Here is a 23133-nt window from a genome sequence, read left to right as displayed (position 1 = left end):
TTCTTTTTATTGACAGGATATAATCATCCCTGATCATCGGATGTTTTTAAACTAGAGCTGCAACAACTAATGGATAATAATCTATTATGAAAATCATTGTCAGCGAATCTCATAAATGGATTAGTTGGTCTGTGCCTTTACTCATTACGTTACTTATGTTCCAAAAATCACGCTTCGGAGAGTAAATACTAAAATTGTGTCCCAAATAACGTACTATACACTTACACTTCCATCTAGTGCGTCTAGTGACCCCTAGTGGTCAGTTGTGTAATTGTAGAGGGCCCAAAGTTTTAATAATGTTTAAGTAATATAAAATATTTTTTGTTAAATGTATCAAAACATATTCAAGCGAGATGTTTTAAAATTAATCAATTTGGTTATTCGCAAATATCATGTTAGCTGAGCTGATGTTCGTTCATAGATGGATTTATTTTAAATTTATTTACAAATGAAATGATCATTTTCAAAAACCTATGAGTGGAAGACAAGTGTTGCATTGATGGATAAAATAAACAAAGGATAATTCAGAGAGCCAAATTAAATAAATTAAATAAACAATAAAATGTAAAAAAAAAAAATCTTGAAATGTATTTATTCAAATTTAATGTTAACATTACTAATGTTAAATATAAATAAAATAAAGCATCATATATAGAAATGACTGTTTAATCTATAGTCTATAATTGTTGTGGAGTGAGGGGGTCCTTGTAGATTGTTTGAAATGTGCTAGGGTCCAGAGCTCACAAAAGGGTGAGAACCACTGGTCTAGTGTATGAATTTTAGAAAGGTAATATCATCTCAAATGGAACACATTAGTTTTTTACTAACCTGAAAGTTCACCCCCATCCGATTAATTGGAAAAATAATTGGCCAACTAATCGATTATGAAAATCGTTAGTTGCAGCCCTATTTTAAACCATTGGCCGATAGCGTGAACAATTGCCTTTATCGGCCGATACATCGGTGCATCTCTACTTTTATATTATGATGTCTATATCAGGGTCATTCAAAAATCTGGGCATGACCAAATGTACCCAAAAGCCTATAATTCCACTATGAAACCTCAGAACTTAAAGAACATTGGTAAGCACATGCAGCATATGATTCTTACTGAGTCTGCCGAGATTCATGAAGATTGGCCTATAGGTTACACTAGAACAGTTGTAAATCATGCATCTCCATAGTAAATTAATGTAATCAGCGATTAGACGAGGTTTAGAGTGGTCGATCGTAACAAAACTCAGTGGACCGGTTTGACTCTTGGCCCCAGAGGTCTGTGCTCAATTAGAACACAAACGGCCACTGGGAGGCACCATCACATTTTGTTTTGTGTGTGGATTTTATATCATGTGATGTTTCCCACAAACACTTTCTTTATAATAAGAACAAAAAAAGGTGTGTGTGTATATATATAAATATATATATATATATAAAAAAAAAAAACACAGATCAAAGGGTGGGGGTCATATGGTGTTTTATGAGCACAGTGACAGGGGCCCCTTCACAAAGTTTTGCATAAGGTCCCCAGATTTTTAGGACAGTCACTGGATTTAGTTCAGTAAAAATATTTGTAAAAATATTTTAAAATATAGTGTTATATTTGAGATGATATTACCTTTCAAAAATCCACACACTAGACGGCAGTGCAGAGTGTAAGTGTACAGTACTTCATTTGGGACACAACTTTAGTATTTACTCTCTGAAGCGTGTTTTCTGAATAGGAGTAACGTAATGAGTAAATCTCCCCCATGCCACACGCAGACCAACTAATCCATAATGAGATTCATTACAACGATTTTCATCATCAATTATTATCCATTTTATCGATTAAGTGCTGACGGCTGACACCAATCTAGACACGTGCTCGAACAGCCAATGACAGAACAGGGAGGAGACAGAACAGAAACATAACAAATGCACGTGTCCACAGTAAACAATGTCATGGTTGTCAACATTCAAAGAGCAGGTGCTCGCGCACCTTGCCCTCTTGCTTTCCAGTGCGCTGCCTAAAGGGGAAACTGTGACAGTAATCTTCTTCCCTGTTTGTGGATATTATTGAGTGAAATAGATGAACTCACCTACAGAACAAATTAAGTCAGCGAGAGGGATCGAGGGGGAGGGAAGTATTATTATGTATATAATTTATTATTAATGTTATGCGTGTGTGTCTGTCTTATTATTTCTGTGTCTGTGTTATTATTTCAGACATCAGATATTTCTCATGTATATTAAATGTTTTCTACACATTTGATCATTTTAGAAAATGTTTGAAGCATTTTTACACGCCCCCCTGCTCTCATCAGACGGAACCCCGGTTGGGAAACACTGGGTTAGTTACTCGTCTGACCAATGTGTTTAACTTACTCCCCATCATCACTTTTATTCTGAGTATTTTTATTTATAAATGTATTACTGCATGGTTTATTATTTTAATGTAACACTGAACTGCACTGTTTGGATTAATGCTGGTTAATAATTACTCTGATCGTCTTTAAACAAACCTCTGGTACTGTTACAGAAGAGTTTCACTTTTTACACCAACACGTTACGTCTGCAAATACACTATATATATCTCCTTAATGACCTTCTGGCTCTAGTCCCAGCCTGGTACACTTCATCCTGGAAGTCTGATCTGTTATTGTGACACTGGTATTGAAGCTTAAAGGGCTTTGATTGGAAACACAGTTCTGGTGAATGTCTAATTGCTCATTTATTGCCAGAGTAAAGCTGCTTTAGACAAAACACACGGTTCTACTGACTCAGTTTACACAGGACATACAGAGATGCAGAAAAACACCTGATGTTTGTCACAAATCAAGGATGGGTTCAGAAGCAATTGCAGATATATAACTTTTATTATATAAACAAACAACAAAACACTAAGACACTAAGACAACTAGACAAAATACTGTGGCATGAAACAAAACACGGAAACATGGAACATGGTAGTCTAAGACAACGAAAGACAGAAACAGTGCAGACAATTGTTGGCTCAAATTTAGCCTATTACCCAAAAACATTTAAAATTCAACTTAGAAGCCAATACTCACATCTACCTCTGAGCCCAGTTGGAGATAGAAAAAATACACCAGCCGTGAGTGAGAAGAAGCAAGGGTCCAGCTTTATTCTTCCATTCCACCACACGAGATCCACACCAATGAGAATTCTCAGAAGTGATCCCAATACCCTGAGCTTAAGCTCCAGTATTTATACTGTATTTACACACTAAATAACCCATATGTTTCAAGAAGACTATGATCTCACTACCAATAGGGTTAAAAAAGAGCTCATTTACCTTACTCTTATGTTCCAGAAAAGGGCTATTTCACTTACACATAGAATTGAAACCAGGGGTTTTAATTTACACATAAAATCAGAACCCAGGCATTTCTAATAACCCAGAAAATAAAAACCCTGAGTTTCTAGTTACTCAGAGGATCAGAAACCAGAATTTTCAGTTACCTAGGGCATCAGAAACTTCGTTTTTCATTTACCCAGAGAATAGAAAGTGGAGAAGACTAAACAACCTAGAGGGACCTTGGTCTTATCGTTATCTCGAGGGGGGGCAGCTTGACTCAGCCACCCTTATAAATGGCCTTGCGAGCCAAGAACCCTCACCATTTGAGTCATGAGTAAGTTTACATTTTCCTGTATTTCTAGTTTATAATTTATTTTCATATTTGCACTATATTTCTTATTTTATATATATTTATACTACTTGAAAAGCGGTTTGCTGTACTTCCAACTTCTTAATATCATTACAGTTCTACTGTCCTGCATATCCTACTATTCTGTTTTTTTTTTTATAGAGTTTCTCTATTACTATAAGATATTATTAAAGTTATTCATGTGTGTGTATGAGAAAGAGAGAGTGTGTGTGTATGTTGTGTCTACTTGCCCGCCCTTGACTGTACGAGCGTGTGTGTGTGTGTGTATTAGCCCTCCTCAGCTCAGCTCGTATACCTCTTTTTGACTTTTTTGACTATTACTGCTCTTAAAGATCTTTAAAGTGTAATTCCAATTTGTCAATGTCCGCCTAATCCCGCTTCTATGTGTCTAGGTGCCCGTCTTTTCTTCTTCTCCCCTTTGCTGGATGCTAGGTCTCCCTTATGTTTATTTTATGACATTTTTTATCCACAACATTTCCCCCTCTGAGGCTATGAAGCCTCATACAATACCTTAATTAAGCGTGGAGGAACTGATTCTGCCGCACCCCATGGCCGTCCCCCGCTAGCTGTCGGAGGATTACTCTAACGAAGCCATAATCCCTGCGCCCGTCCCTGTACTCAAATGGGTCCCTTACATTAACCACTTCTATGCAACACTGATCTGAATAGGAGCTGAGGAGGTTTTGTAGACCTGGTGGGAGACGTGCTAGTGTTGTGCACCCCGGGGTCTCATAGTAGATTGGCAGCTGGAGAATGGGCCTTAGGACCCCCCTACATCCACTTTGCGCCGGACATGTGTAGATGTACTTAGCCATAACTCTTAACCCTTAACCTACTTCTCCTTTCAACTATGTATATATATCTCATTTCAAATCTAACTACCTTGATTATACGTTTGTTTGCCTACATTGATTATAAGTGTGATTAACTGAGTTCCCCTAATCATTCATTACTACTACTACTGCCGTACGTATTAGTGGCCACTACAGTAACTAACTACTTGATCTACACGTCCCTATCTTTCTCAACTAGGCCTGTCAGCCCACAGTTTTGTATTTGTCGGGACCTGCAGATTCTTGCTTCCCCTCAAAAACCAAACCCCAGTCTTTCGCAGTCAGGGGTGGGCGAAAAAACCTCCTACGAGGTTCCCACCCTGTCAGCACTATGTGCTCGACAGCACCATTACACTTTTCTCATGCCTGAGTGCGTCATATCACAAACATTTTATAACATTTTATAGCAATACTTGACAGTCTGTTGTATGCAGTATCTCTCTGTATGCTGGTTGTCTTCAGCTCAAGCACTTTACGTACTGTAGAGAGCCACCCTTTGGGGAGAGGTTAGGCTAGCACATACACCCAGGGTATGGATCTTCACATCTTCTCATCCTGTCTGCCACTGACTGAGCAGACCCCCCGTTGACGGCAGCTTCATACACAGCAGCTTCGTACCGGACCTTCACGTGTTCCCCACCATCTCGTCATTGGAGGATTGAGCATCCTCCAGGGGTTGCATGTTCTAGTCCGCTGCTGCCCTGTAGTCAGCATTCTCGTAGTCAGCATTCTCTCGCTGCTCCGTGTCTCCCACCTCCGGGTGAACACCTCCGGGTCTCCTACCTCCGCGTGAACACCTCCGGGTCTCCTACCTCCGGGTGAACACCTCCCCCCGTTGAGGTGGTGACGCCTCACACATAACACTGCACTCAGCTCTGTTCCTGTGAATATATAGCTCCATACATAATAGTTAGTGGTCTCATATATGTTTTTGATTCATCTGCAATTACTCCAGCGGCAGTCCATCACAAGGAACAGACACAGACATGGGTCGACCCGTAAGCATTTCATGCGGTGTTAGATACATATGGCTGTTAGCCTGCATGTGATAGGTCATTAGTGCAAGAGGTAGAGCATCTATCGAACTACGTTTAGTATCAGCACAAATTACGTCAACTTGAGATGGTATGTCAGATCTGGGACCTATCCCTGGTCAAGGAAGAAATTTTTGAGTACAAATATCACACTTAGATTATCCTCCACCGTTACCTGCAAGTACAGAGATCATTCCTCTACCTTCCCCCTCGCACACTGGCTAAGATCATGGGCATCTATAATACATACAGCAAGAAGTGCAGTCCGAATTCAATTAATCTATTTGTCCGATAAGTGGCGTTCCAATTTTTTTCCTAGAACCTCGTTGCATTCAAACAACTCCAAACAGACGACACAATCCATGGGCCTAAACATCAGAATTTATCTGTATATTTATATATATTAACAATTCTACCCTTAACCTGGTTGCACTCTTTAGTGATAGATTTCAATTCAGCCCATTGGGCAGATCAGGGTGTTCATAATGTTTATGAAATTTCCGATCCGAAACTTTTAAGCTCGAGAAAATGTGAATTTTGGCTAGACAATCGTGAGTGCTCTCAGTGACTGGCTCCACAGAATTAATTAGGCACTACAACACTACAGTTGGTGTGTTAGGCACACTAACAGGTTTAAGAATTTTAGTTCGGGTGGCACATAGATTAACCCCATATCCCCATATCCTGTTCTTTCAAAATATAAATGACCTGGTGTGATGAACGTAAGATCGATGTGTGAGAGAGCAATTTTCCCAATGATCCGCACTAAGAGAGCCTCTCCAGCCTGGCAATCCTTGTGCCACCAAATCCAATGTTTTCAATACATAAACTACAGCCCTGTAAGCGCCCCACTCTCCTGAGCCGGGACCCCCCCCCAGCAGCACCCTTCCTTTTCAGTCACATGTAAGACACAGTCTTTGTTGTAGTTTGCCAGCCATAGTACAGGTGCAAAGCATAAGTCCATTCAATGTCAGGCTTGTCCAAAGAACACCCGGATCTCAGGATGTTGTCCTTTAGTGAGCAATCAGTGATCTACTACAGACCATACTTGATAACGTCCAGGAACATTTGTTGTGCTTTTATGGGGCGGTGGATGACTTCAATCATTTCCTGACGGCCTTGGGAGCGTGCAAGGGAGTCTATGACCACAGAGGAGTACACCGCAGGGGAGCCCACAGCCCCCGAAGGAGACGCTTCTAGGTGTACTACTGATCTAGGAATTGTTAAGGGGAGTAACGGCCTTGAGCTCTCACATGCAGTCACTTGGAAAAAGCGCTGATCAATAATAATATCATGTGGAGTGGAATTACAGTTACAGGTTACAATTGGGACATCTTATATATATATATATATATATATATATATATATATATATATATATATATATATATATATATATATATATATTATATATATATATTTTATATATATATATTTTATATATATATATATATATATATATATATATATATACATCTATATCTATATATATGTATTCTATATACATCATACTATAAATAATGGTTACTGGGTGAGTTGGTTGTATCGCAAAACTTATCGCATTTGTTATCACAGCTTGCTGTAATAATGCTAGACTAAGTGGGCATGTCCTTTCATCCTTTTTCTGAGGATCGAAGATATTGTTTACAGGACAATAGTACTGGAAACTGGAGACAGATGACTGGGAACACACAACTGCACAACCCATCATTAAATGTTCAATTTATGCATCAGATCTAGGCCTTAAAACGGTGAATATTTATCGTGATTTACTATACCCTGATTTTAATAAAGCAGGAAGCAATTAAAAACAATTCAAAATGAGGAGTTCAGTTTTTAACGTGTTAAGACTTCTGATATTTACAGATCACTCAAGTTCGATATAAACACATCACAAGGCCCTGATTGTGGGGAGTCTGTATTTCTAAACTTAGCAGTTGATATTATTTCATCTCTTTTAACTTATCATTTTAATCTTTATTTGACAACGGGGTTATACCAGAAATTTGGAAATCAGCTTTCTTTTTTATTTATTTATTTATTGTATTTTATTTATTACATTAAATCAGGGACATCCAACTATATTAGATCATTACAATCCAATAACAAGGGCTCCTCGCCTATGTCCCTTGTAGAAAGCTTTTTCAGTGAACCGTTCACATGTTATCAGTCTGCAAGAAGTCTAAGGTCATATAAACATATCAGCACAACTGTTGTTTTGAAACTCTTAAGACTTCCCTGTCTGTTGATTTAGAAGAGGCTCTCAACACAGTGAATCAGGAAATATTGCTGCAGAGATTAAATAATGTTGGTCTATCAAATCATTTAAAAATTACTAAAGTAACTTACCTCTACTGTTCTAATCACACGAATAACACCTCTCATAAATTCCACTCTCATGTTTAGTTAATCTGTAAAATAGTTCTAGTCTGTTTACTTCAACAATACAATCCCAATTGGCAATTATACATTCTTATCCCTTCCTGATTTTCATTCACCAGAAAGATATTGAGAAAGGAAAACAAAATTCCTTTAGTCTAAAAATTTGTGGTGTACACTAACCGAACATATTAATATCCCATCTGTGGGATATTAAGTGGGAGTGATAATCCCAATAAGATAGAACTAAAATAGAGTTAATGAGGTTGAGATCTAGATATGCATTTACAGTCCTCTAGCCACTTTTATCCCACTAATTTTCATTCAAAACAACCTAGTGAATTTGGCTTTATGTGTACAGCACTAGTGTTTAGTCTAAAAGGTATACATGCATGTACATGTATTTTGTTTCTTATTAACTTATAACTGTACCACACTCAAAATATCACTCAGATCCTTCATACATGACATTTAAATGTTGCTCACTTTGGAGGAATGTGAATATGTATTTAACTTAGTCTAAAATAAAATTTATCATCTGTGAGCTTTGTTTCAATTTACCACCAAGTTGTTACCTTGGCTGAACGCCCAATTGTGAAAGGCATAAGATTCGTCCTATAAATGTATCCATTTCATTTAAACTGTTTTTGACCATATTACGGTAGTGTTAAATCTACTCATGTCACAAACCACATTTCCCATCCTGCACTGCGGTCCACAAACATGGCTGGCTGCCATGGACTGCAATTCCCAGATCACACACACCTGCATCCAGTTCTCAGCTCTCGGTTTTTATCAGTTCTCAGCTGCTGTATAACGTATTATCAATTCAATTCACTTCACAGGTTGTGCAGTATATCCTCCCTTCCTCGAGTTTGTGACCACTGCTTTGTATCATTTAAATATTGTAACTCGTATACTTTGTATGACATATCCATAGCACACCGTATAGCACATATGTATATATATACACACACACATACACATACATACCCACACATATATATTTGCATAACTACTCTATTCTATTCACCAATCTACGGTTCAGGAAAAAACAAATCACTTCAAACTACACTGTTGTAAAGGGACGGTAATTAAACTAACTGCCAAACTCATATCAGCACAACATGTCGGCAAAAGGAACCATTATGCAAGGCTGTCTAATCCAGATACTCGTACTCCCTGCAAAACCCGAATTCCACATTAAGTAATCATCACTTTATTCTAATGCTACGGACTCAGATATCATATCTGTAACAGGCGTACAACACTTTACAGAGAGTTTAAAATGTGCAGACTGCTACTGCCATCTGATCTTACTAATTACTTATCATTGGACATATCCAGCATTTAAAGAGAAAACATGCAGAAATTATTCAGCATTATACAACATGAATACCACACGCCAGAAGAATTCGCATTTACACTGCTTAAGATATTGTATAGATACGTACCCGTATAGGAATCACCGATACACAAATTAGTTATGGTTACTCCAGCTCTTGTTCGCGAGTCAGTTCATGAAGGTAGACTGCTCGCTGAAACCAAATGTTTAGGCTCAACATTATCTCAACAGGGAGGATGTGACCTAGCCTGATACGGACCACATTGTGATCAGCCAGAGACTATTACCTCGGGTTGGTTTTACTTTTCAGGGTTTTTTAGTAATATCACTCGAAACGAACAGGTTCACATGTCAATTTTATCATTAGTCAGGAAAAGATGCCTGTGCAGAAGAAACTATGTGGCACAATGCACACCACAAACTATTATTAAAGTTCTCTCCGAACTGACAACATCAAGACATACGGATTGATTTTAAGTTTTACAGGAATATATTTACGTATATATATATATATATATATATATATATATATATATATATATATATATATATATATATATATATATATATATATATTGAGCCAGGGAATCATACCGAATTTCAACTACAGTTTAAGGAAGGCTATGGAGCACGCAAGCTGTTGACCTGTCATAATCTATATATAGGACTGTATGCAGTCAGGGGTATGATCAGTAAATTATACAATGAAGGTATGTCCTTCTGAACATCACCATCTGGTCAGAACAAGAACACTCTTAACCCTAGCTACTCTGCTGAACCAGTGTTCTCTCGACCCGATGGTAGGGGAGTGTGTAAAGATCCCTGAGGAGACCGGAGCTCAGGAGGTATGCTTAACTGTACCTCAAGGGCCTGCAGCATATCCAAATCAATAGTGCTCATAGGCATGGCGGGGTCGTCAAGGTTATCAGATTGCCAGAGAGTGGCGAGTGTTGATAACAATTCCTCCTCTGGTGGGGTTACTAGCGGGACGGCAGCTACGACTCCCGCTTGAGCTCGGGGCGAGGTAACAGGGTCAATATCATCGTATGGAGAGGAGAGGAGCGAAGAGCTGGTTGGGCTACCGGCATCCGACTGGGCTGGTCTATCCAGCACTTCCATAGCCCGTTGCTTAGGCTGGGCTCGAGTGCCGTAGGATGGACCCATAAATGATGTATCCGAGTCGCTGTCCCTGTCGGTTAACACCTCCGTCTCCATGGGCTGCCCTGTAGTGGCAGGGCCTGGGGTTGTTGGTCCTCGCCGTCCCGTACCTGCTCCGGCACGGACGCACTGGTTCAAGTGATACCAATGATCTCTCCCTTCAACTCTCACAGCCGAGGCTGTTGCAGCGACCACAGTGAAGGGTCCTTCCCGATGTGCCCCGAGGGGGCTCTTCCTCTTAAAATTACGAATGTGTACTCTATCCCCGGGTGCCACTAAACGTACATCCTCCCGTACCCCGTCCCCACCATGGATTGCTTTTCTAACCTGTGAATATAACTGTCTGTGGATTTGAGTGAGGATTTGCATATAATCCTGCATTTCGCCCTCCAATTGGGCCACAGACGGCTCTGTGTATGGACCTTCGGTGTATGCCATAGGCATTGGGCGCCCAGTGAGCATTTCATGAGGAGTCAAGTGCGTCATACGATTGGTCTGTGATCGTATCTTCATCAATGCCAGTGGTAAGGCTTGGACCCAGTTTAGGTGTGAGTCATCGCATATTTTTGCCAATTTATTAGTTAGGGTGCGGTACCCTTGATCCATCGTGCTTTGGGACTCAGGATGATATACACATCCTAGCTTATGATCAATCTTCAAGGCCGATGCAACATTCTTGAGGACGTTATTTACGAAGTGGATGCCATTGTCTGAACTCAAAAAATCAGGGATACCGAATCGAGGTATGACCTCACAACATAAAAATTTAGCGGCGGACTCCACATCCTCCTCAGAAGTAGCAGTCGCCTCCACCCACCGGCTGATGCGGTCCACTATTACCAGAAGGTAGCGTTTCCCATCTCCCTGGAAGTCCGCTCCCATGTCTATATGACTCATCATTAGATGCCGAAACGGTCCCGTCGGCGGGGGAATATGTCCTAAGGAGGTGGTAAGGTTCTTTCGCACGTTGTGGGTGATGCACACAGCACATGCGTTCAACACTTGGTCCACCTGTGAGGCCAGCTGAGGGGACCACCACTCCTGACAGATTTTCCGGATCATTTCGGCCTTATTGACATGATCCACGCCATGGGCTTCTTTGATCAAGCGTGGGAGGAGGCTGACTGGGGCTATACACAACCCTTCTACACTGCGCCATATCCCCGTACCGTCTTTTTGAGCCCCCCGTTTTAACCAGGTCAAAATTTCACTTACTCCTGCATCGTTTTGTATCTCTTTCACGCGGGCTCCATTGTGTCCCTGTGGATGCCGCAGCCGGCTGCTTTCCCCGTCCTGAGTTGGGGACCTCATCCGTGCAGGCCTTGTGGCAGCTTTCGCAAAAACAGTATATTATTATTCTCATTTTATTATTCTCATTCCCTTGCATTATATTATTTATTTTTCCTCTTTTTTTTTTTTCCCTTCCTCCCTACTTCCACACAGACGCACAGATAAGAACAGACAGGAACACACACATACACCCCTCCTTTCTATCAACAACGCCGGCAAGCTCCCATACACACATTGTATTCCACATTATTACACTTATTTATGTTACTACATGAAGTTTTCAAAGTATAAAGCACCTCCATACCAGCTCCGTATGCATGAAGCTTACAGTCATACAAATTAAATACAACTTTCTCCAAAAAAAAATTTTCTTTTCTCTAAATCTTATCCAACTTATCCAATACTTTAGGTATGGAGCTCATGTTCAGAGCACTAATAAATACATTTTCCCTGTCTCCAAAACTTACACGCTCTCACACCGCACTCATATTATAAGCACATATATTATAAGCACACACATTTGTTAGTACACATTCCATTCATACACTGGGCATGCTGTATTGCCCGACCCGGACCTGGGCCCAGGATTTATTCCCCTCTCTATCCAGCCCTGGAATCTAATCTATCTATCTTTTATCTAATCTTTTTCCAGCGGTATTAGGGGTCCCCACCAATGCAGCCGCCACTAATCTGCTAGTCTAGTCTAGTAACCGGTATCTGGGGTCTGAGGCCTCATTTTCCACCTGCTTTCTATCCCAGCCCTGGAGTATTTCTCTATTTCTCTTCTCTTTTTTCTACCTTTTTTCTACCTTTTTTCCCTTCCTCCAGCGGTATTGCAGGACTTTCACTCACACAACACATATACCATTTCCTTATTACAATTACAAAAAGTACAAGCTTCTACAATCTACACTTCTCTTACCTCTTCTCACTCACTCAAGGTTCTTTTGGAGACCCACTTAGTCTTTCTTCCCACCCCGGGGCTTCTCAGTCGTAGCAACAGACCACTAAAACAGAGCTTTGAAATAACAGGCGTCTGCAATGCCTTTTCCTATACGGCCTGTCTGTTGCTTAGAGAGCGAAGTCCCACGGGAGAGATTCCAGACATATAGATCTTAGCCCAGTCCCATCTGGGGTGTCAAATGTTGGCTCAAATTTAGCCTATTACCCAAAAACATTTAAAATTCAACTTAGAAGCCAATACTCACATCTACCTCTGAGCCCAGTTGGAGATAGAAAAAATACACCAGCCGTGAGTGAGAAGAAGCAAGGGTCCAGCTTTATTGTTCCATTCCACCACACGAGATCCACACCGATGAGAATTCTCAGAAGTGATCCCAATACCCTGAGCTTAAGCTCCAGTATTTATACTGTATTTACACACTAAATAACCCATATGTTTCAAGAAGACTATGATCTCACTACCAATAGGGTCAAAAAAGAGCTCATTTACCTTACTCTTATGTTCCAGAAAAGGGCTATTTCACTTACACATAGAATTGAAACCATAGGTTTTGTAAAGTGTAATTCCAATTTGTCAATGTCCGCCTAATCCCGCTTCTATGTGTCTAGGTGCCCGTCTTTTCTTCTTCTCCCCTTTGCTGGATGCTAGGTCTCCCTTATGTTTATTTTATGACATTTTTTATCCACAACACAATGGCTATATATACAAGCGTGCTCATTAACAGAAATGTGAATCAGGTGCAGGTGGTCATGTGACATGTAGTGCAGTGGCTGATGGGAACGGGAGTCCAGAGTTTCCTGATACATGACAATGTTCAGTAAGAAGTCTTCTAGCTCACTACACACTTACAATAGAACTTGATTAAAAACTCTTCTGTGCTTTTAGATAATGTTTCTAAATATTGATTATACATATAGATGATGTTTGTTAACTAATATTGATTATTAGATTACGCTTCTAAATATTTATTATACATATAGATGATGTTTGTTAACTAATATTGATTATTAGATTACGCTTCTAAATATTGATTATACGTATAGATGATGTTTGTTAACTAATATTGATTAGATTACACTTCTAAATATTGATTATACATATAGATGATGTTTGTTAACTAATATTGATTATTAGATTACGCTTCTAAATATTGATTATACATACACAGCAAATTGAGCGGAGTTAAATTTTTGGTGTTGATGAACAGAGAGTCAATCTAGCTTTACTTGGAGTTGATCTAACTCTGTATGTTGTCTAAACTGTTAGTTTTCACACTGTACCACGAAAGAGTTGGTGTCAAAATGGAGTGTTATAACTGTTTTCTAGAAATCAACTCTGATAGTGTCACTGCTATGGTGGACCGCACCATTAGGATTGACCGACCTAGATCAGACTGGTCGCTGATTCGTCCGTCTTTCTGGCAGGAGTTTGGTTAATGGACCCCTCCCTTAACTCTAGTGGAATGCACAGCAGGTGGAAGGAAGGATATTTTGTGGAAGAAGACGTTTCGCATTGTGTCGGTAAGTAACAGTATATTAGATGACCCAGTGCATGCTATTGTTATATACAGATGAAAATACGTATTTATACTTTGGTATGATGTTTATAGTCACTGCAAGGAAGAGCAACAGTAAAGCTAGAGCCGACAAACTAACATTACCTAATGTTAACGTTAGCTAACTGCTAATTAACTGCTAATTAAGTGTCTGGCAAGCTAACGTTAGCTAGGGACTGTTTCTTCTACTTTCATACGGTTTCTGATTACTGGTCTATAAGTGAACTAAATGGAAATCTCGTTGAGTTTGCAAAGTTTGCCCATGTCAATTATGTGACGTCAGTTATGTTAACAGTTTTTTGAAGAAGAGAACAGATAAAATTAGCTAGCTAATTAGCTGAAGTTAGAGAAGAACCTGCCCCCACACAGCAAAATCCGCAGTGTTGATTTAATACCCAGAGTGTTGAATTTACACGCTACAGTGTTTATATAAGTCCATTGGACACAAATGAACACTCTGGGTGTTAATTCAACACAAGGGATTTTACTGTGCACGTGTTAGCTGCATGGAAGTGTAATCCTGTAGAAAATACATGGTTAAGTTTCCTTTTGTTTGTACAAATTTAAATACACAGACACTGTATTTTTGGAATTCTGTATTTCCATGTTAAATAATTGTATATACAAATGCATGTGGAAAAGATTGCTACTTTGTTCTACGAAAATGATAGAAAATATGAAAGATATAAAATTAGTTGTTTCTAGGTTAAAGTGTTAGACAATCAGTGGGAAAGATGAGAGGTCAGGGGAGTAGGCAAATCCTGCGTAAGAAAAAAAAGTCACGTTTTTTTCGGCTGCAGGCGAGACACGGAGAAGATCACACTGGAGAACTGTAAAGTGATTAATGATACTTTTCGTGCTTAAGTAACACTTAATGGTTGTCAGACCGATAACCTATTCACTACTTTGCAAGCGGATGAAGTCAGTATCACATAGAGACATTTTCAAAACTAATTTGTTGGAATAGCTTAGCTAATAGTATTGACTGAAAAGTTAGCAACTCGGTAGCTGGGACTGTGTTATGCTAACTGGCTTCGACAGCCAATGAGTTGCCTCTGAGGAACAAGACTGCGAGACTAACCGGTGGAAGACAGCTTGCTGTTTGAACTGATACGCGAACTACAGCGGTGCGTGAGCAACTGCACACACCGAGAGCGCGTGAGCAGGGCTGCAGTGCCGGAGCATGGACCCTCTCTGGGCACGGACATCTCTATCAACCTCGTGAGTGAATTTGTTTGGTTTTGTTGCGCGATTCGCACGAAGCGGCCAATACAGTTTTAAGGCCTCAACGTCCCCAAGCTACAATTCAGGCCTGCATCAGGAACAGTGGTGTGCGTGGGGTTTATATAAATTCTGGTGTGCCGGCTTAGGTAGGCTATTGTTTTGGGCCCATAGGTTAAAGGGTATAACTGAAAACTGCTTGTTTTATGCATGTACATGGGGTTATATGTAACCTGTTGATTTGGTAATGGTATTGATTTAAAAACCTCAGAAAAAGGTATAACATTGAGTTAAAGTTTTGAATACAGTTTATTTCTAAGTTGATATACATGCAAAGAATTGTGTTTTAATACAAATACCTAAACTTTCCCTGGTTGTTGGGAATTCATTATTGCTATACGGGGTGTGGAGGGTTGATGTGTCAGATTAAGATTTATATTCATTTATTATAGAATAGAGTGTACACATTAGAAAAGGTGTTTGACTACACTTAGTATTACCTCAGTTAACAAGCTTACACATAAGTATACCATTTAAAAACATTAATCTAGTTAGTGACAGTTTATGACACGTACAAGGGAAATTGCAACCATAGACATTGAAGTTGAATAGGGTAAGAGAACCCAGGGCGTCTTTTGCCCCACTAATTATATAGGCAAAAGTCCACTACACGTGTATCATTCATTCTTCATGATTTCTTAACATTTTCATTATGGAAACTGCATCCTATTCTTTCACCTTACTTAAAGCCATCAATGCTGCATTTATAAAGGGCAGCACAACACGACTATCAACAACAATATAAAATAATTCACTTACAAAACCTAGGAAAAAAATCTGCATTACTAATAATTCATTATAACTGGAATAATAATAACATTATATAGATAAGGCTGCATTTTTATGAATACATTAATAAAACCTTAAGACTGACTAATTAATACTTATAAATTGGTGTATAATGCATGATCAGCATTTGCATTGAAAAAGCAAGTGTATCACTTATTAGTAATTATAACAATAATAAAAATGTAGCTATAACTGTTGTTATAACAAAGTATAGGTCTTTATGTGTCGTTATAAATGTGTTTATAGAGCACTGATACTTGCTTATAAATAATTATATATGGTGCTATTATTCATTATAAGCATGGGTGTCATAGTAAGTGCTACCATATGTGCTATTAGATTTGGAGAGAGAGTATATGGAGAAAGGTAGTTTTGACGTTAGTATAGGAGTGAGATGGGAGGAAATAAAGAATAAAATAAAATGAATTAACATTAGGTACTGTAAGGCAAGGGGAAAAAGTTGATGAAGAAGGAGAGGAGATTAAGGGAAAGATTGAGGGAAGATGAAGAGGGATATAGTATGGAGAAATATACGGATGTGAAAATGGAACTAGAGAGGTATGAGCAGGAGAAATGTAGGGAAGTGATCCTGAGGAGCAAGGCAAAGTATGCACTGGAAGGCGAAAAGTGCACACAGTACTAATAGGACTAGAGTAAAGGATGCAGAGTAAGGCATACATGCACTAAATAAATACAACGAAGGGAGAAGTAACTAAAGACTATGTGGAGATACTTGAGAGGGTACAAGAGTTCTGTGGGGCGTTATACCAGAGTGGAAGTATGGATGAAGTACTGGAGAGTGTGGAAAGGGGGCTGAGTGAGGAGGACAAGACATGGTGTGATACGGAAATAGAGGAGAAGTAGGTGACAGAAGCGACAGAGGGTTTGAGAAGTGGGAAAAGTCCTGGAAATGATGGGATAGGGATAGAGTGGTACAAAGTATATGAAAAGGAGGTAGAACCAGTGCTAGTAAAAGTTTTTAAGGATATGGAAAGAACAGGGGCTGTGCAGAATAGAATGGTAGAGGGAGTGATAACTTTAGTGTTCAAGAAGGGGAACAAGTTGGATTTAGAGAATTACAGGCCAATTAGTATATTGAATGTGGACTATAAAATACTCGCCAAATTGTTAGTAAATAGAATGAAGAGAGTAACAGGAAATATAAGTCCACCAACACAGAGTTACAGCATACCAGGCAGACATATTGCTGACACGACAGGGACAATTAGGGATGTGATAGAACATATGATGCGGGATTGGACGGGAGAAATAGTGCTAGGAATAGCTTGGAACAAGGCCTTTGACAGGGTTGAGCATACGTTTTTGTACAGGGTTTTTAGAGAAGTTTGGATTTGGGGAGAGAATGGTGGCATGGGTGATGAGACTCTATGGAAGGACAAGGAGTTGTGTTAAGGTAAACAGAGTGTTAACAGATACATTTGAAGTGGGGAGATCGGTAAGGTAGGAATGCCCTCTATCAGCATTATTATATGCTATTGCAGTAGAACCCCTGGCTACACTAATTTAGAGAGACAAAATAGGTAATAGGAATTGATTTGTTATATGGAGGGAGATGTGTAATCAACTAATATGTTGATGACACAACAATAACACTGAGGGGTGGAGGTACTGTGGTAAGGGTAATGGAGTTAGTTTCAAAGTACAGGAAGGCATCGGGGCGAAAATAAAAACGGACAAATTGGAGTTAATGTATATCGGTACAATAGAGAGAGTTGATGTAGGTTTGAGGGTGGAGGTAAAGTATATGAAAGTGTTGGGAGTGTATTTAGGGGTGGAATCTAAGGAGGCCAGGGATGTGACCTGGGCAGGGGTGATCAATAAAATAAGAACAGTATGTACAGCATGAAGGGTGAGAAAGTTAAGGTTAAAAGGGAATAGGTAAATAAAGTTTATAAAAGAATTAAATCTAGCATTCCTTGAGAATGGGCAAATGGCATTGAAAAGAAATGTGTGGGGGAAAAAAAACAGAAAAAGGCATGCCTGATACGTGAGGGAGGGCGAGAAGAAATATAAAATGAGGAATATTGGTGTGAAGAAAGTGTATGGTTGGTTAATAGTGGATGTGGTAAAAGAGCCACGGTAGAAAAAGTATAGAGCAGAGTGTTTGGAGATTTGGATGTAAAGGAAATATGGTCAAATGTGAATTTAAAATAGTATAGAGTGTGAAAATAATGATTTTTTAATAAGGCATAATAGAATCTATTCGTGCTAAATAAAATAAATAATTATGTGAATGTGATGTGTTATGTATTTTAATAGTGGTCATGAGAATTTCATGCATTAGTTTTTGGAATGTGGTGCTTTAATTTTAATTTTTTTTAAAGCTTTGTTAAAAGAAAATGGGTGTGGGGCGTTGGATTTGGAGGGAGGGTGGAGGGAAATATTTTTGCTCGGTTTGTTCAAAAAGGGGAAAACGTGGAACTTTTGCTTGGTGAATTTTGTATTAAGCCATGACAGATTAACGTTTGTCCTCAGGAGAGGAAAGCAAAAAAAAATAAAAGATTTACTTAGAACAATAATGAAGAGAAGTGGAACTAAGTTGTAAATATGGTAGGGAGAAGGTGGAGGAGTTCTTTGTATGTGGGAATACGTTTATTAAGGAGGAAGAGGGGCGAGGCATATTGTTAAATTGGTAGATGTTTTAGTTATTCGGGTTGGGATTCGGGTACGTCTATTGAAATTTTTGCAAGTTAGATACGTAAAAGAGTCCTGTCCATATAAAATACTGTCCATATATGTTTTTGTAAGAAATGAATAGATGAACAAGTAAATCTGTAAGTAGTTACATCATACACTTTCTGTCAAACTGTCAATCAAAGTAGTGTGCGCTGATTTATAGCCCTTTGTGCTTCTCTGGCCGCCATTTCTGTAGGTACACAAAATTTATGACCAGGGGTGGGGGTAACCCTATCGACTGTATCAGTGGGTCAATCTGGCTCCTGTGTGTCTGGGCATTGGTGGAGAGGGGTGTGTAGCCCCCCTCCCAACAAAGGTGTTTATGTTAATGAGCGTGGTTTTTTGGGTGGGGGTGGAATTTGCCGGGGGTGGAAAAGCATATCAATGTTTAATATTGGGCATGCGTTTGTATTACTGTGTGGGGGTATTTCGTTTGTGTAACCACATTGTTAGAAAAAGCATGATGTTTGAATGTGTACATATAGGAGTAGAATATTTGTTTTGTGAAATAAATGAAAACAAATGATTACGTTTTTAGGGAGCCCGGTTTGCATTTGAATAAAAAGTTTAGGAGATAAAGCGTTTTTTTAAAAAAAAGAATCTGTTTAAAAGAATCACACGTATTACATACCTTCTAAACATTCACCTTTAGGAGGTAAAAAATGATTTAAAGAGCTGTTTAAAAAGAATCGCACGTATTACATGACTTCTAAACAAAGATCCTTATGAGGTAAAAATGTTAAAGTGTTGGTTAAAAGAATAGTCGTACTGTTTAAACTAGAAGATAAGTTTTCGCGAGATGTCTTCCATTCGCTGGGTTAAAGCATTAATAATGTTAAAACAGAATCACCTCTTTCTCTCTCTAAACCGCGCCCATACATACGTGTTTCAGACACATCTCTCTCTCTCACTCACTCACTCACTCAGACAGTTTCTGTAGGCTATGTGCCCCTAATTTATGACTCTACAAGTCTGTTCTGTATGTGTACCTAATTTATGATCTTTGTGTTTTTTCCTGAACGACGACAGTTTGTATGTAGTCTAATTTATGATCTTTGTGTTTTTCCTGACCAAGAGTTTTGTGCGGGAGACACTTATTTTATGACCGGGGTCATGGTGTAATCCTATCAGTTTGTTTATGATAATGAGTTGGTGTCTGGGGATGTTAATGGCTTTTAAATATCATCTTAAGACATTGTAGTTAAAACACAGAAGACAGTCTGTAACTATCTGATACAATGGCTGCTCCAAGAACTTCTAATATCCCTAGAATACTGTCCTGCATCACACCTTTAAGAGACTCTGATGAAAAGCATGAGGAGTTAACTTTTACTCCAAGAAAAATACAACATGTTACTTTGTCAAAAATTCTTTGTGAGAATGACATTGTAAAGGAGCTGATGTTTAACCCTGAGGAGGACGTTACCAACTCCGGAGAACCTCTCTTAAGACCGCCCTCATGCTGCAGTGATTAAAACGGGGTTACAGTGAACACATATACAAGATGTCTCAAGATTCTGCTACAGCAACTCCCCGGAGACAGCGCAGGCCTTGCCTGATGAGAATGCAACAACAATAGAATCCCTCCCACAAACATGTGACAACAGTTGGCTAAATAATTTCTGCAAGGAATTAGGATATCACAGCCTAAGTTTCCTCACAACTCTGTACGGAATCAGTGGTACGTTAACTGGTGCATCTGCCTACGTCGGTATTGACGACACAGACGGCTGTATTTGATCTGACGCATTCAAGATTATAAAAGCGACAGTCGTGGTCCTTCTGGAACATCTTATCAACAAAAAGCTGAAAGAGCTCTGTTTTAGGTGCGAAGTGAATCACCCAAGTCAGATTTGACAAGCGTTTCTGTTCGAACCTGACACATATTTCTTTGACAAATACTTTGAGGAACTATCGCTTGATCTGGTCAAACCCGGACTTAAACATTTCATCGCTCAATTATTGAGTTGGTGTGGTTTGAGGATTAACCCCCAGAGAGTTCAAGGATTGGTGGATGCCCTTCTGCACGAGCTGCGCAACGCAGTGTACATCATGCAAAGGCTTCACGAAGTGAGAGAGAAACTTTTGGATGTCAGCAGCGAGCACATCGTCTATGACGCCGTGGACAGCTGGAAGGGGATCGCACCAGTTGTTTGAGATGGGAAATGCGTGTAGTGCTACAGGATTAGCAAAGAGTCTGCTTAAGCGCCATATTAGGTGCAAGATGTCCAGCATGATGTACAAATGCCTTACAGACTGTGCTGATGTACCTGTCGCTGTAAATGGATGCGATGTTGAACCGAGACGTTTAACAAATCTTGTGAAGCAGATGTGTCTTGTGTGAGGTACAGTGTGCGATTGGTCTGACTTATTGCATATGTGTATTAATGCATGCCATCCGATTTGGGCTTCTATGACAAAAATACTAGATCTTGTGACAATGTGGCAGATGTGTTAGAATTGTAGACATTTTTTATATGTTATACGCGCATGATTTATGTGTAATCCTTCTGTCGAGAAATGAGCAGACTGTTGTCTGTGAAATAATCCATATATTTATCACATATATGGTTGTGAAAAACACTGATGTGTATTAAATTTCTACACTCCATCGATGATGTATGATAACGTTTGTGTTCTTTTACTGAAATAAATACCATTACATTTAAGACCATCTGAGTTATTCTTTTGTGGAGGCTAAAGTGTCGATATGTCAGAAGAAATGAAAAAAGTGTATTACACTCCTTCAAATGCAGGGTCTTTGTTTGTGGTAAAAAAAAACATTTAAAAGACGGGGTTTTAAAAGAAACATTTTTGAAGCATGACAAAAAAGTACAACATACATCATTTTGCAACAGCCACCGATTTAAAAGCATGCATCGTCGAACGGTTTAATAGAACCTTAAAAGGGCGGATGTGGAGATATTTAACTGCTGCAAACTCCAAATGCTATATTGATATTCTACAAGACATCACGGATGGATACAATGCCAACTATCACAGGAGCATTAAGATGAGACCTATTGATGTGAACAAAGAAAATGAATCTGCGGTGTATAAAACATTATATGGACCTAAAAATAGGCCCACCATAACCCCCAAAATGACAAAAAAAAAATTGTGAACAAAAACAAAACATTTAAAGTGGAAAAAAATTTAAACAAGAAGAAACAAGGCCGAAAAACAATGGTTTTGGTTAGATGGCTCGGATGGCCCTCAAAATTCGCATCATGGATTGACCAGAAAGAATTGGTCGATATGCAGACCCCATAAAACAAACGAAACCTCATGATAACACACATTCATGTAAAATTCATGTTTTAATGTAACGCTTCCCTGTAATGCCTCAACGACTGTTTATCCAGAAAATCGTATCTTGTGTTATACAACTCGATTATCAAAAACTAACAATCTAAAAGGAGAGTGGCAAGTCGGGTACAGGTGTGCTACAATTACAGATTCGGACAAAAGATGAATTCTGTTTGATGTGGAGCAACGCTGTAGCCAGTGAGTGAGAGAGTGTGTGTGTGTGTGAGTGAGTGCGTGAGTGAGTGAGAGAGCGAGAGTGCGTGAGTGAGTGAGTGAGCGAGAGAGAGAGTGTGAGTGTGCAAGTGTCGGAGTGAGTCTTCTCTTGCATCTCCTGCATGTAGTCGATGACCAAGCGGAATGGGGATGGTTGCTCCTCCCATGCTTCGCGGGCCACGTCTAGCAGTCCTTGAGGTCGCCGTCCGAAGAGGAGCTCGAAGGGAGTGAACCCCGTGGATGCCTGGGGCACTCCCAGACGGCGAACAGCACATAGGGAAGGAGGAGGTCCCAGTTCCTTCCTTCCTCGTCTACCACCCGGCGCAACATCTGTTTTAGCGTCTGGTTGAAAGTCTCGTCCAGTCCATCAGTTTGCGGGCGGTAGACAGACGTCTTGAGGGGTTTCACCTGTAACAGCCGACACAGATCAGATCAGACATTAGTTTGGATATAAAAGGCGTACCTTGGTAAGTCAAAATGTCCTTTGGGATTCCCATGCGACTGAACAGGAGTACCAGTTCTCTGGCGATGTTGTGGGAGGTGGCTTTGCGTAGTGGCACAGCCTCAGGGTACCGGGTGGCGTAGTCCATGATGACAAGTATATACTCGTGGCCCCGG

At 39.6% G+C, this 23133-nt stretch overlaps 1 protein-coding gene across 4 annotated transcripts in view; it reads right to left on the bottom strand.

Annotated features, from left to right (window-relative positions):
- Nucleotides 1-23133, bottom strand: part of LOC108261189 (NACHT, LRR and PYD domains-containing protein 3) — a 264701-nt gene that overhangs the window by 57815 nt on the left and 183753 nt on the right. The gene's annotated exons all lie outside the window — the stretch shown is intronic.

This window comes from Ictalurus punctatus, chromosome 12, assembly GCF_001660625.3.
Source record: "Ictalurus punctatus breed USDA103 chromosome 12, Coco_2.0, whole genome shotgun sequence".
NCBI classification, from domain to species: Eukaryota; Metazoa; Chordata; class Actinopteri; order Siluriformes; family Ictaluridae; genus Ictalurus; species Ictalurus punctatus.
The sequence above is the reverse complement of the archived record's forward strand: the minus strand, read 5'-3'. Positions and strand labels throughout refer to the sequence as shown.